The 14,742-nt window shown below is 45.3% G+C and overlaps 1 protein-coding gene across 3 annotated transcripts in view; it reads left to right on the top strand.

Annotated features, from left to right (window-relative positions):
• The first annotated feature begins 1,080 nt into the window (after positions 1–1,080).
• Positions 1,081–14,742, top strand: part of C6 (complement C6) — a 121,799-nt gene continuing 108,137 nt past the window's right edge. The window contains exon 1 of one of the 3 annotated variants that reach the window (XM_053289754.1): positions 1,081–1,526. The gene's annotated coding sequence lies outside the window, so the exon portion shown is untranslated. Of the gene's footprint in view, positions 1,527–1,992; positions 2,052–14,742 lie in introns of those variants that run through there. The other 2 variants (XM_053289757.1, XM_053289756.1) reach the window with 2 other exon arrangements.

Below are 14,742 nucleotides of genomic sequence, written 5' to 3'. Positions count from 1 at the left end.
GTGGTGGCTTTATTAAAAACAAAACAAAACATGCCCAACACTGAATTAATTTGCTGGTAATCGTATGCTCCAATGCAGCTGCCTCAATGCAAAGCACTATGCTGTGGTGGGTGGACCATATGCCGGTGCTCAGTGGTGCAGCCAGGTCATTTCAGACCCACTTTTCCAGAGTTTTGCAAACATTAACCTTGTTGCTGCTAACACATGAGGAAATACAAGCCCTCTGCTCCCAAACAGAGTTTTGTTACATCAGGGATGACGCCAAGGGGTAATGGGTGATCCTCCACAAATATTTCTTGCTCTCTCATCAAGCAGGCTGGAACTTTACAGCAAAGTGCCAGACAATACAGTCACAGTATATTATAGTCCTATAGAAACTTTTTTTAAAGGCCCCCATTCCTTAAAGAACTCTCACTCACTCACTCCTCTACTCCAGAACAAGCAGTAGAAGCCGTTGCAATCAGGTAGGTAGGTACGTAGGTAGGAGACTCCTCCAGCCTCCCAGGAGCCAGGTCAACCCATTGACGTCCTTACTGGCCAGAGCTAGGCTGGGTGAGATCATGTCTGCAGAGTCATCTCCCTTGCAGATTTCAGCTAGCCTTCTACTGACCTCTTCCCCCATTCCAGTCCTTCCTGGCCACAACCACATTTTCCAGCCTGCAAAGCAAACAGTAAGATTGGGCCTAATCCAAAAGAGACAATGAGGCTCTATACTCGGCTCCTCCTCTGCAGGGAGCTGTCCCTGGGTGGCTGGATCAGCTGCCCACATGATTTCCAATTCTGTCATGGAGCTGGTAGGGGAGGTGGGGATTGGGGCCACATGGCCCCCGGAAGTGCCAGAATTCTGGGGAGACCCCCGAGCCTGGGAGGCTGGTTGGAACCTCCTGGTTGGGGATTTCCTCTTGAGGTGCCGTGATGCGCAGCCACACCACAACATCTTACAATTGGAAAAACCAAGCTAACAGCGCTTGCTCAGTTAATTTGGTTTAAGGGGAAGATTATTTTTGGCGGTTTGCTGCCGGGAGCCACACGGCTCCCATTGCAGCACATGAACACGCAGAACCGGGCTGGTCTCCCTTAACCCGGTTCCACGCAGTCGTGAGAATAGCCTCAATATTGTGTAAATGTTCCTACCAAGTATACCGAGCTGTCTTTGTATATGATTACTGCAGCCAGGATCTTATAAACTGCTAAATGGAGACAACAAATAATCCCGACTGTAGATTAGTGGTTATTAAAGTTATGGGAATCTGCCTCTATGGCTAAGGTTACTGCTTACTTACGAAATACTTCGGATGAACCATTTATTTATTTCTACTTGGGAAACTTTTATAACTTACAATTTAATACAGGGTCAACACCCTCATCCAAGATTTTGGTTTTCTTTCTAGAATAGGCAGCTAATTAAAGTGCTATGTCTGTGTGTTCTTTGTTTTGTTTCTACAATGCTTGGCAAGGGTGATTTTGTGTTTGTGTGTATTTTTTGGAAGGTGGAGAACAGAAGGCTGCTGAATCCCTCAACTGATGTATGTAATTATGAGATGTCCAAGAGAAGTTAACTGTAAAGTTACTTTTATCTTTCTTCTTTTTCTAGGTCTCTTTTCTATTTCTGTTATCTTGTTGAAAAAATAATAAAAATGGGCATGTGTGTGTGTTTGTGTGTGTAAATATACACACACACACACACAAGCCAACCCCGCACAGAGCATCTGTGCGCTCTTTGGGGCTGGTGGTTACCTCTCCCCCCACCACCTTCTGCCCCAGTATCTGGTTCCAGGCCAGCTACCTCTCCTCCCCACTGTCACTTCTGCCCCCCCCTTTCTTTCCCCCTTCCTGGGCCTTGCCTCCATGGCCAGGCCTGCCACTGCCATGGTGACCAATCCTCCTGGGTGTGCCTCAGCCAATCAGGCGTGTCCACCTCCCAGCCAATCAGCTGAGCGCCGGGACACACATTCCAAGGCACAACCAGGAGAATTCATATAGATAGATAGATAGAACCTTGTCCATTTTCTGAATAAGTTTGAAAATGTCAAGCAAGCTTCATTAACAAGGTAAACTAACTACCAAAATGAATTACAGTTCCTCTATAAGCCTTTAATGTATAGCAAAATCCTTGCTCTCCTAATAACTTTCTTTGCAATCCCAGTGCTCCCTCAAACTAGTTGTTCTAGAGACGCCCCGTCTTACACTCAGTATTTCTGATCCACACCAGGAAATGGGGTTGCAAAGATAGACAGGATTTGCCAGATCAGGATCAAGTCAGTGGCCGAGGGTACCCCCACCCCTGTGCTTACCTGCCCGCATTTGAATGAAACGGACAGGAGGCAAACTGCAATCAGTGTGATGACTCCCATGGGGGTTATGGAGGAGGATTCCTCAGATGAAGACCCAGAGCTGTGGGAGCAAGTTGAAACTCTGCCCAGCAGAGCCAGAGCTGACTGGCCTGCAGGTCCCTCTGCCTCCTTCCCTCCTTCCTCTCGATGAAGTCTCTGAGGCCTGCCCCAGATCCCCGACAGCCTTGGCCAGAGTATAGGCTCAGAGGGAGGAACACCATAGGTTGGAGAGGCTGAACAGAAAGAACAGGTCTTCCAGCTCTGACCTGGCTGCATCCCCTTGACAAGGCCCAGCTGCAGTGATGGGTGGGACTCTCAGCACACTGCCTATTTAGAGCAGCCTGAAAGCTGGGTCTGTGCTGGAAACAATATCCATGGTGACCAGCCCTTGCCGCAAGCAACCTTGACCTGGAAATCTGGACCTGTTTGTTGCGATTGACTACGATTCATATTCACCCCTGATCCTGACGACTGTGGAATCGCTAGTACTGACTTCTTGCAACGTTTTGTGATTATGCTTTTTCTCTGTTCCTGTCTGTCGGCTCTCCCTTCCCCTCTGAAAAGAGTGGTTTCGCAGATGCTGGGCAGTCGGCTAACACAGGTCATTAGAATCAGGGAGACTGCAAAGAGGAGTAGGATCTAGGGATGTGTGAATGGGTTCACTATCAAACTGGTTCCGTTTGACAGTTTGGAGCTGAACTGAACCACCCCCTATTCAGTCCAACCCTGGAGCAGACACACACACCCCGGGCATTCAGGGGGTTCATGAGTCAATTTGTTTTTTTAAAAATAGTAATTACTCCCTCTGGGGGGCTTCTTCAAGGCCACAGGGGGTGCATGGATGTTCGCCCTCCCCCCCACCAGCCTTCCTTGTGGCAAAAATCACCCAGTTCGGGTGGCCATTTCCAGGCCTTTCCCCCATTGTTGTGGCCATTTTGGAGGCCACCACACATGCATAATAGGCCCCTGCATGGCCAGGTCATGACCCAGCCCATGCAGAAGCCCATTGTGTACGTGCAGCCACCCTCCCCCCAAATGGCCACCACAAGGGGGGAAGGCCCAAAAAGGGCCGAAGAATGCCTGAACTGAGTGATTTTTGCCACAAGGAAAGCCAGTGGGGAGAGGGGGAACCTCCGTGGACCTCTCCATGGCCTTGGAGAAGCCTCCTGGAGGGTGTAAATACTAAAAACAAATTTGACTTGCAAGCCCCATCCCCCCGAACTGAACCGGGGGAGTTTGATAGGGGGGCAAAACTGAACTGGCCCAGTCCTGGTTTTGTACAATTCAGACTTGAACCAAACTGGACCAACCTGTTTTGTGTACAACCCAAGGGGGAACTGGCTGTGTGTGCTTCCTTCTTGCATGAAGGACAGCCCCGGCAGCCAATCACAGCCAGCGAGAGGGAGGAGCTTCCTCCCTCAACTCTGGTTTCAGCCAGCCCAGCCTGCAGCTCCACATTTGGATGTGCGGCAAGCGGCGGGAAACCTCAGGTACAAGCAGCGAAACTCACTACAACCCAAGGTTTCAAATTTGAGTTTGGCAAGATAAGCCTGAGGTCACTTTTCAAACAGGACCAGACATTCACGCATTTGGATGTTCAGGTCTGGCAACCTCTGGCTCCTTCAACTCCTGTTTTCCATTACATGCTAATGAGGCCAGCATCTTCTGTCAATGTCAACGTCAATGGCTTTGTCTACTAAACCACTCTTTTCCATATGCTCAATACTATTTCACACACAAACACTGCTTTAAAACATCTTGGCTGTGAGCCTAAGTGGCCACCTTAAAAGATAATTTGCAAGTGTGACCAATATGTGTATCATATCAGTGCAATAATCAAGGAGATGTGATTGGCTGCAGCTTCATTTGAAGTATACACTCAATCCAGGTTTGCTTCTGCATCCTCTGTGAAACGGGTCTTGGCTTTCTGCTTTGGTTAGGCAGCTTTTATAGAGCTCAAGTAATAAAACCATCACCAGTGTAAATTGCTGATATTCTGTGAAGTGACAATTAACAAGCCAACCATGTAGAGAACTGTCTCCATCTCTCTCTTTTAAAAAACCCTTTTGCACTTTTGTTTTCAGATACTCCGATAACGCGGTTGAGCCTTCTGGGGTGCACTGACTAAAAGAGATTAGAAATATATGAGATTATTCTAGCTCATCAAGATGCTGTTCTTCTGCATTTTATAAATGATATGCAATTATTCTCATTGACAGCATATAACAGAACATGATTACTGTCTTAAAGCAAAAGAAACTAATTTCAGATTAGTCTGCAAAGCCGATCAAAACCCTACTGTGCACTATCACTTACCAGGCTCTAACAGAAACCTAGAGAGATGGAGGGTATGCTGCATAAACAGAACAGAACAGTTTGCTGAAAGGAACAGAAGTTACTCTGATGAGCCATATGCTCCTAGCTGTCAGCTCTGGCTCTTGGATCAGCAAGTTTATTGTGAATTTGGGCTTTCAAATCCGGAGGGTGGGCTACTGCCAAATGAATGAAAATAATAGAGCATACAGAAAGACAGAGCAGAGCCTTCTGTGGTATGTAATCAGCTTGGGCTGAAGCATTGATCTTTGAGGGGAGTGTTACAAGTGTGGACAGCTTTTATTCACAGGGAATGCATGATGGGACATCAAGTAGGACTGATGTTCCCAACACATTTTGATGTTAATCATTGTCAAGAGAAAATTCAATTCCTTCATAAAGAAGACCAATAAGAGTATTGCAGTGACCTTCTGCAAACTGAAGTCATGCTGTTTGAAGGCTGAATAACTGAATATTCCCTTGAGAAAGATTCACATTGGTCCAGTTCAGACAATATTCCCCCTACCAAATCATGGAATTAAAATGGGTTTAATTCCATACACACTGAGAGCATGCCTGTCCTAGACATTGTGACATCCACCCAGTGAGTACCTTTATTGTGCCAGGGGGCAATTTGTCCCTCTATATACCTCTATAATCTATCCCTCTATAAAGGTAAAGTGTGCCATTGAGTTTGTGTCGACTCCTGGTGACCACAGAACCCTGTGGCTGTCTTTGGTAGAATACAGGAGGGGTTTACCATTGCCTCCTCCCATGCAGTATGAGATGATTCCCATAGTCTGGGAAACATACCAGCAGAGATTCGAACTAGCAACCTCTGGCTTGCTACGCAAGTCATAACCCAAAATACAGAATGTGCTGGGTGGACATCAGGATGTTCTGGAGAGACACCAGGAAGGGCATACTCTTGGCATGCCTACTATTACTACAACAAATATTTATATACAACTTTTCAACAAAGCAGTTTACCTAGAATGAGTGAGTGCGTGAGTGAGTGAGTGAATGAATGAATGAAAGAGGCTCCCTATCCCCAAAGGGCTCACAATCTAAAAAGAAACATAAGGTAGATAGCAACCACAACCACTGGAGGGCTGCTTATGGTTGCCATCTCCCCCAAAGTTCCGAGTAGTACCCGGATTTTAAACATGTCACCTCGATTGCATGGCCCATCCAGATTTCTCTCTCTTTCTTTCTTTCTTTCTTTCTTTCTTTCTTTCTTTCTTTCTTTCTTTCTTTCTTTCTTTCTAGCTAAACTCTAGCCCTTGTAGAGTAGAGTTACGGAACAAAATGTGTGGTCACTATTCTGCTCAACTGCTGGACTGGATTAAGGCAGGTAAAGCACAGGTGGCTAGCTGGGAGGGGTTCACAAGTACAGTAACTCCTTGAGGAATGTTGCCTTTGTTTGCTTTTTAGGTAAATCACTGCCTGCCTACCAGGCTGTGTATTGTAATGTTTAAGGACTTTGGCTTTACATTCTATGCATGCCTACTTAGAAGTAAGCACCACTGGTTTCATTCAGCTCTTCTCTGATTCATTTTTTGAAGGCCAGTTTACATAATATGCAAATTAGGGTGCCCAGATTTGGAGAGCCAGAATATGGCAACCCTAGGGATGCTGGGGTTGGATAGGGACAGTTGCTCTTACCCTGCTAAATATGAGAGAATCACCACTTTGTCCTCTTTCTTAATTGCATGGGCTAGTGGCGGGGTGGGTGTGGGTGGGGAGTATTGTTCAAACTGGCCCACCAAAAGAAATTGGGACACCTAGCAACTCCCTGGTATGCAATGTAGTGCATTATAGCTGCCCTTGATCTTTTGTGTGTGTGTTAGAAGTAGGTCCCTGTTTTCAATTCTGTACCCTACAGGATTTCATTGGATCCTAGAGGGTTCAATGAAATTCTGAAAGGATTTTTCAGAAGCATAATGATTCATTCTTGAGAAGGATAATCATCTTGCAAGGATGATTGAATTAGTAAAGGGGTTCTCAACCTTACTTAAGAACATAGAAAGCTGCCATATACTGAGTCATACCATTGGTCTATCTAGCTCAGTATTGTCCCACAGACTGGCAGCAGCTTCTCCAAGGTTGCAGGCAGGAATCTCTCTCAGCCCTATCTTGGAGAAGCCAGGGAGGAAACTCAAAACCTTCTGCTCTTCCCAGAGTGGCTCCATCCCCTGAAGGGAATATCTTACAGTGCTCACACTTCTAGTCTTCCATTCAAATGCAATCAGGGTGGACCCTGCTTAGCTGAGGGGACAAGTCATGCTTGCTACCACAAGACCAGCTCTCCTCCTTGGGTCCCCAGCTGTTGTTGGACTACAGTCCCCATCCCCCGCCCCCATTTCCAAAACCTTAAGGACTATAAACTTTAAACATAGGCTCACAGGTTGGGCAAGGCAATGTTACGTGGTCCTTAGTTGCCCATGCCACTGTGGGTATCTAAAGCAATGCCCAGAATAGGGCTTGTCCGCTACCACTTAAAACTAAGCAATCACACTTCTGTTGATGCCGTTCCATTATTTCCAATGACTGTAGTGTTGTGGAAGTGCGATTGCACAGTTTTAAGCACTCGCAGATGAACCTTGCTCTGCAGCACCGTGGGAGTTGCTTTAGAAGTCTGCAGCGGCGCAAGCAGTTCAGAACTGCTCACGTTGCCTTGTGAAACATGTGAGTCACCATATTTAAATGATGTTCATGTTAGAGATGTAGGGGAAGAATGGCAGTTCAGTCCTCAGATAGCAAAGCAAAAGCAGTTTGGTGAGAAAGCAGCAAAGCAAGAGGTCTTGAGACAGTTCTTTAGCATTGAAGAATTACAAGGATTTATTTAAAGAAAAGGTGACAAACAAATGTGAAAAAGCCTGCTACTTAATTTCAGCTGTAGCTCAGGAGAGAGAGAGAGATTCAAAACAAACAACCATCTCTGGAGAAACAAATGGAGACTAACGCTGGAAGAACAAAGAGGGGAGGAGTCCAACACTTTTATCCATGACCCAAAAACCCACCCAGTGGTCACTATGAGACATTACAGCTTTCATTCATTCATCCATTCATTCATTTAACATATTTATATGTATAACCCCTGCTAACTTGGCAAAGAGGCACCTTTTAAAGTGGTGATTCTCTTTACTTAGCATGGGGAGAGTAACTGGCCCTATCCACCCCCAGCACAGTACCTCCAGTGACTGTTGCTGGTGTCTATCTTATGTTTCTTTTTAGATTGTGAGCCCTTTGGGGACAGGGAGCCATCTTATGTATTTATTATTTCTCTGTGTAAACTGCTCTGAGCCATTTTTGGAAGGGCGGTATAGAAATCAAATGAATAAATATACCATCCAAATCCTATGTCTCTTCATGGTGTACAGCAAAAACAATACAAATTAAAAAAAATAAAAACGATTAAAACATTAAAATCATTTAAAATCCAACATTTAAAGTATTAAAACTATACATCTAATTAAAATCCTGGGTGAGCAAATATGTCTTCAGTGCTTTTTTGAAAGTTGCCAGAGAGGAGAGGCTCTTATTTCAACAGGGGGCAAATTCCAAAGCCCAGGAGAAGCCACGGAGAAGGCCTGTCCCTGAGTAGCCTCCAGACGAGCCAGTAGCAACCGTAGACAACAGCAGCAACAACCATTTATATACTCTTTTCAACAAAAGTTTTCAAAGCGGTTTAGGGAGACAGACTATTACAGTCACTGGTTCACATCTATACTAAGTTACTCATAATCAGTTTTGTTGAAATCAAAGGGAGAGGTTTGCTTGTTCCATTGATTTCAATAGGGACAAGGTAAAGTGTGCCGTCGGGTTGATTTCAACCCCTGGCACCCACAGAGCCTTGTGGTTGTCTTTTGGTAGAATACAGGAGGGGTTTACCATTGCCTCCTCCTGTGCAGTATGAGATGATGCCTTTTAGCTGCCCGATATAGTACCAGCAGGGATTCGAACGGCAACCTTCTGCTTGTTAGTCAAGCATTTCCCCGCTGTGACTCAGTGCTAATTTTCTGAAACCTGTCAGGCTGAGAGGTGGGATATGCTCAGCTTCTGCCCATAACCAGCCAATCAAGAGCAGAGGAGGGGGCTCTTCGCCTCCCTCCCTCCCCTTCTGTAGTGGACACATATTGGCTTCAAGCCAGGGATCCTCAGATGGGGAACAAATAGTGCGGCTACAGCATGGGGAGGCAGTAGGGCTGAGTACTCCCTGGGAAGCCTTCAAGTACTCCCTGGGCAGGAGTTCCCCACCTGTGGCACTCCAGATGGTGCTGAACTACAACTCCCATCATCCCCACCTACAATTTGTTGTGGCTGGGGATGATGGGAGTTGTAGTTCAGCAACTTCTTGAGTACCACAGGTTGGGAACCCATGCCCTAGGGGAACTAGTACCTTTTGTTGGGAACCCCTGATCTAGATGACTTTATTCTTTAAAAAAAATGCAAAGGAAAAAGTTAGCAAGCATTTTAAAATGTACAAAGCTGAACACCTGAGAGCAAGAAGAACATCACTGCTGCAAAATCTGGGAGCACCCCCATACAGTCTCCTTCCCCACTCTCTCCCCCAGCACCAGGAGAGTTATATAAGTCATTGCACGATGCATAATTGGAGTGTCTCCATCCCTCACTTTTGTTGAAGTGAGGGGTCCTGCTCCCTGTTTGTGCTCTCGAGTTCATTGTTTCAGGCCGTGCTTTTAAAATGGCTCAGTTATGAATTATGAGATGTAGCAATTTACTTGTGGCACGGATCCAAGCAATCTCAATGCAAATTAGCCCTGGTGGCAAAAGGTGAAGGAGAACTAATAAAATGGCACGGCCAACCCGCCCCCCCCTTATTGCATACAGGCGGATGGTGCCGCATACAAATGAGGCCCCCCGCATGTCGATAACAGTGTTCTGCTGCAACTAAATTAATTAAAATCGGGTTTTATAGCTCTCTCTGGGGATTAGGGGAGAAATTGATCACTGTTCAAATTTATAAATTCCCAGGCCGTCAGCTCAAGGAGGTCTGAAATAATATTTAAGCACTTAATCTTCTAGCAGTGGTGCCTCATGCTAGCTGGCAACGAGCAAAATCAGACGTTCAGACCTGAGAGCTGGCTAAGCAAGGGGTGAACTGGGTTCAAATGTTGGTTCACTGGTTCAAATCTTGGCCACGAATTCACTTGGTCAACATGATGTCTGAACAGGAGAAGAGCCTCTTGCATTTCCTGGCCATTTAAGTCCACGACCATTACCTCCACCCCAATACCTGTGGTTCTCAATCTGTGGCCCATAAGGGTACTTTGCAGGGTGGGGAAAGATAACGTAAAAATAATCAACATCAGCCTTCTCATTATTTTATCTATCTATCAATCATATTTCATACTGCCTGGTATGTAAACCTCTAGGCAGAGTACAAAATTTAGTAAAACACACAAAGTCGCAGATTAAAATCCACAAAGCACAATTAAGACAATTGCATACAAAAGGTATTAAAACAAATTATTAAAGTTAGATAAGTGGTATCTTTTCCCCACTAGTAGGCCTACTGCAGATAAATGCACTGTGGCAAATGGAATATGTTTGTGAGTGAGCATAATAAATCATTAGAAATAGCTGCATTTTTAATACCCCTTGATATATTTTATTCATTCATTCATTCAATTTATATACTGCCCTTCCAAAAATGGCTCCAGTTTGGCTCCTGTCAGTCACAGGCTGCCTTAAAAATGTTTAAGATGGCTTGCTTATGTGGTAGTCCACAAAAGCTTTTGATGACCACGTAGTGGTCCGCATAAAGAAAAAGGTCAGAAACGACAATACTGCTCTATACATGTGTGCATGGTATGTTTATATTATATTGCGGCATAGCATGCAGTGCCTAGGGCAGGGCGACACAACTCTGGCCCTCCTGCAGACGTTGGACTACAGCTCCCATCATCCCCAACTGTTGGCCACTGAGGCTTGGGATGGTGGCAGTTGCAGTCCAACGGAATGAAAAGGACTTAGATGGGTCCAACCAAAAATGCAAAACCAACCAAAGAACCCACCACTATCAAACAACCTTAAAACTACAATTTAAAAAAGTATGTATGCATGGAAGATGGTGAAAACTATTAAAGCTACAAATAGTAAAAATATATAATGTTCATAAAAACATGGCCTGGGTCATGATCCGGCCATGCAGGATCCCACTGCACAGGCGCGGTGGCTTCCAAAATAGTCGTTGTGCCAGGGAATGGACCCAGAAAGGGCCAAAGATGCCTGAACTGGGTGACCTTTAGGAAAGGGGAGGCCAGCAGGGGGAAGGTGAACCTCTGCAGACCACCACCACCATTTTGGAGAAGACCCCGGAGGGGGTAAGTTGTGGGGGAAAGGGGATTTTTTTTTCAGGTTTGTCAACCCCCGCCCCCCGCAAACTGACCCAAATGGGGGGCGGGGTTTCAAAGGGGTCCCAAACCCAACTGGTCTGCTGCGTTTTAAGTTCAGTTCGAACTCAAACTGAACTGGGCCAGGTGGATTTGTCCACGCCCCTAATGTACCATTGTTTAAATTTTTATACCACCCTTTGCATCCCTATCCATCCAAAGGCTCTGGGTGGTGTACAACAACCAAAAACAAAAACAAAAACAAAAACAAAAACAACCATTTAAAACAATCAGCTTAAAACAATATGGAAACCAATTTAAAAACAGTATAAAACCAATTAAAAAAACATTTAAGAACAATTTAAAAACCTTGGAAGGCCAGGCCAAACAAATAAGTTTCGAGAGCTCTCCTGAAGACCAACCATGAGTCCAAATTCTGCTAGGAGTGCATTCCTATGTGCCTAATCTGCATGCGTGTGCACACACACAGGACACCTTCATGCATCTGATGGGCTACACTCCACAATAACACTTTAAAAGTGCGGCGTGACTAATTATTTTTGCTGCTACCGCCTAACACGGCTACCCTTCTGAAAACAGAATAAAGCTGTCATTCTGTATTTAATAAACTGAGAGAAAACCAACAAGTTGACCGTGAGCAGGCTGGCTGACCAACCCCTGGGAGAGCTGGAAAGCAGGTCTACAAGACTTTCTGTAGCAGATATCTAATTTTATTTCACAGCCCCCCTGTAGCAGAGCTGGCACTTTGCTGGGTGCCAATCTTCTTCCAAGAATAGTGTTAGAAAAACCTGCTCCAGTGACTCACTTTTTTGCCTTCAAATTACCAGCTACTGTGTGTCATGTTCAATTGGCAAAGCCATATTAGAAACAGTCGAAACCAGGCCATTTAGGATTTTTGCGCTGTGCATTTCAACAGCGCTTCCAAGCCTGCTAGAACTACAGAATTCCAAAGAAGAGGGTTTTAAAAAAGTTTTTACAAGGAAGGTTATTTCTTTGGAAGCAATGAAAGCTCCCCCCCTCCCGCCACCCCCAGTACGCATTTTGAGGCAACAGATGAGTGGGAAGTATATTTAGCAGCTGGTGTTTTGTGTAAATAAAGTGTACTAATTACATGTTACATGTTTAACCCACCCAGAGGCTTCATGATTAGAGTGATCTAAAAATTCAAACTGATAAATATTAATAACTCTGAAGCATTCCAAATGGGAAATGGTCTCATGTCTTTCAGTCTAGAGCTGGTGCTGAATTCCACCTTAGGCTGCAATCCTATGGACCTTTAATTGTGAAAATAAGCCTCAGTTTACACAATGCATAAGATTGCCCTTTAAAACAAAATTCAAGTCAAAATGGATGTTCCACTGTTAACACAGAGTGTGCAGTTAGCTAAATCCCACAGTGCTTTTAAAAAAATGTATTTCTATGTATGCTGTATAAGGAGGCACCCTATACGCTGTGCGTGCTGTATAATGAGGCAGAAATAGCAGCATCTGTGATATGCTAGCAGAGTCCAGCTATTGTTGAACTACAACTCCCATCATTCCCAGCTACAATTTTATTCAATCAATCAATCTTTATTCGGTCTTAGACCAGGACAATTTTATTATGGGTTGGGGATGATGGGAGTTGTAGTTCAGCAACAGCTGGAGAGCTAAGGTTGCCTACCCTTGCTTTAGAACAAGTGAGAAAGTGACAAAATAGCTGTAGAAATGTTGCTTTGTGTTGGGAAAATGGATTTGGGGATCGGCCTTTCCAGAGGGGAGTCACCAATCCATGACATTTGCTCTCCATATTCCTCATCTCCACCCAGAACTTCTTTAGGCTCAGTTGAAATGTTTCCCCAGTGACATGCTTCTGAATCCGTTGTCAGCTGGTGCAAATGAACTGTGTATATCAGGGGAATGGCATGGTTCCACTATGTGCGAAAAACCGGTTTACCTGGCTCGGTTTGAATCCAAACTGGATTTGAACTGGGCTGGATTGCTTCACTTTTGCCCCACACTGGACTGGGACCCTTTTTAAAAAATTGAACCAGTTTGGGCCTGGTTCAGAGTACTTCTGGCAAAGCGGAATCTGGCAAGAATTTGAGTGTGAACTGGCTTGAATTTGACCCGGTTCGCACATCCCTTCCTTCCAATTGGCTGTGTGACACCATTCTGTTATATTTTCAATGTGTTTCCTGGTTGGCCAAGATGGCAGCCCCAGGAACACAAGGATGCAACGGTACTGGACAAAGGAGGCCATGAACAGCTGCAGACAGGTGTGAAGTAACAAACGCTGGGAGTTTTCAGGGGTCACTTTGTGTCTTTCAAAAAAACAAACACCAAATCTTTGCATATTTTGCAGGCAAACATTCAACACAGTTCTATGTTCAGTCCAACCAACTGGGGTCCCTCCCTCATACCAAATCTTACATTTATGTTGCTTTGCTGCTGTTCTGCACCCTTTTGTTCCCCAGTTGCTAATGGTGTGTGGTGCAACCACACACCAATGGAAGCAGGTGGCATGCATGCTGTCTGAGTCAACTTGAAATCGCATTGGTTTCCACGCCTAATGATTGATGGCACAGGAGGCGCCATCCAAACAGTGAACGGAGTCACAGCAGCTCTACCTGACCCCCTTTGGGAATTCAGGGAGTGGGACGGTGCTGCTCTGATGCAGTGCACCATTTAGACAGAGCCTCCTGCACCATCATTAGGCCTGCCAACTGTTGGGAATTCTCTCTGGTAAGAGAAACCCTTTTTCATTACAGCAGAGTGCACGGAGGCACAACACAGCAGAATTTGGTTAGGTATGCGTGTATGCTGAGAGTAAAATTACTTGGAGCCAGTTCATAGTTTCAAATCAACATAAGGAGTGTTTATTAGAGAACTCCATTCTAGATAGGAAAGTGAAGAGATAGGATCTCTAATCTAGCTAGCTATCTGGATGCAGATGGATTCTGCATCTCTGCACACATGGTTCCGGGAAAGAGGAGCTTGCATGTTGCAAGGGATAAGGAAGGGAAGAGAAGGGGAAGAGGAAGTGGCAGGAAGAAAGGAAGGAAGGGAGTCCCTGAGATTAGCAATCTACATATCAAAGGGATAGTGTCAGAGTAGTAGAGAAGGGATGACCAATGTCTTGACCCTCTAGCCCTCTGACTCAGGAGTCTGTCCTCCCAAGTCATTGAGACAAGAGACAGCGCATAGTCCTTCACTTCCTTCCAACACCAACAAGGTATCAACATGGACAGAAGCAGCACACACGCTACTCACTTCTAAAGGCACGTGTCTGTGCAGTATCTAAGCCACTGCTTCTTGTTCTTGATACCATTTTCCTTTCTCTTCTTTGCTCTCGCAGTCCTTGGCCTCATTTGTCCACATTGCCATGTAACCCTATTGGCTGCAAGCACCCCATGTGATATTGTTTACAGCTGTCCATGGAGTTATGTCAGATGCATCAATAAAATCACATGGATTGTCACAGCCATTGGAACATGGGAAGCAGCTTTATGCCGAGTCAGAGCATTGGTCCATCTAGCTCAGTATTGTCCACACTGACTGGCAGTGGTTCTCCATGGTTTCAGGCACGAGTCTCTACCTGCCATATCTGGAGATAGCAGGGAGTGAATCTGCATGCAGATGCTCGTCCACTGAGCAATAGCCCCCAGGGGACTATCTTACAGCACTTACACGTAGTCTCCCATCCAAATGCAGACCAAGGCAGGCCCTGCATAGCAA

Source organism: Hemicordylus capensis, chromosome 2, assembly GCF_027244095.1.
Source record: "Hemicordylus capensis ecotype Gifberg chromosome 2, rHemCap1.1.pri, whole genome shotgun sequence".
In the NCBI taxonomy this organism is placed as follows: Eukaryota; Metazoa; Chordata; class Lepidosauria; order Squamata; family Cordylidae; genus Hemicordylus; species Hemicordylus capensis.
This window is presented reverse-complemented; position numbering and strand designations above follow the sequence as displayed.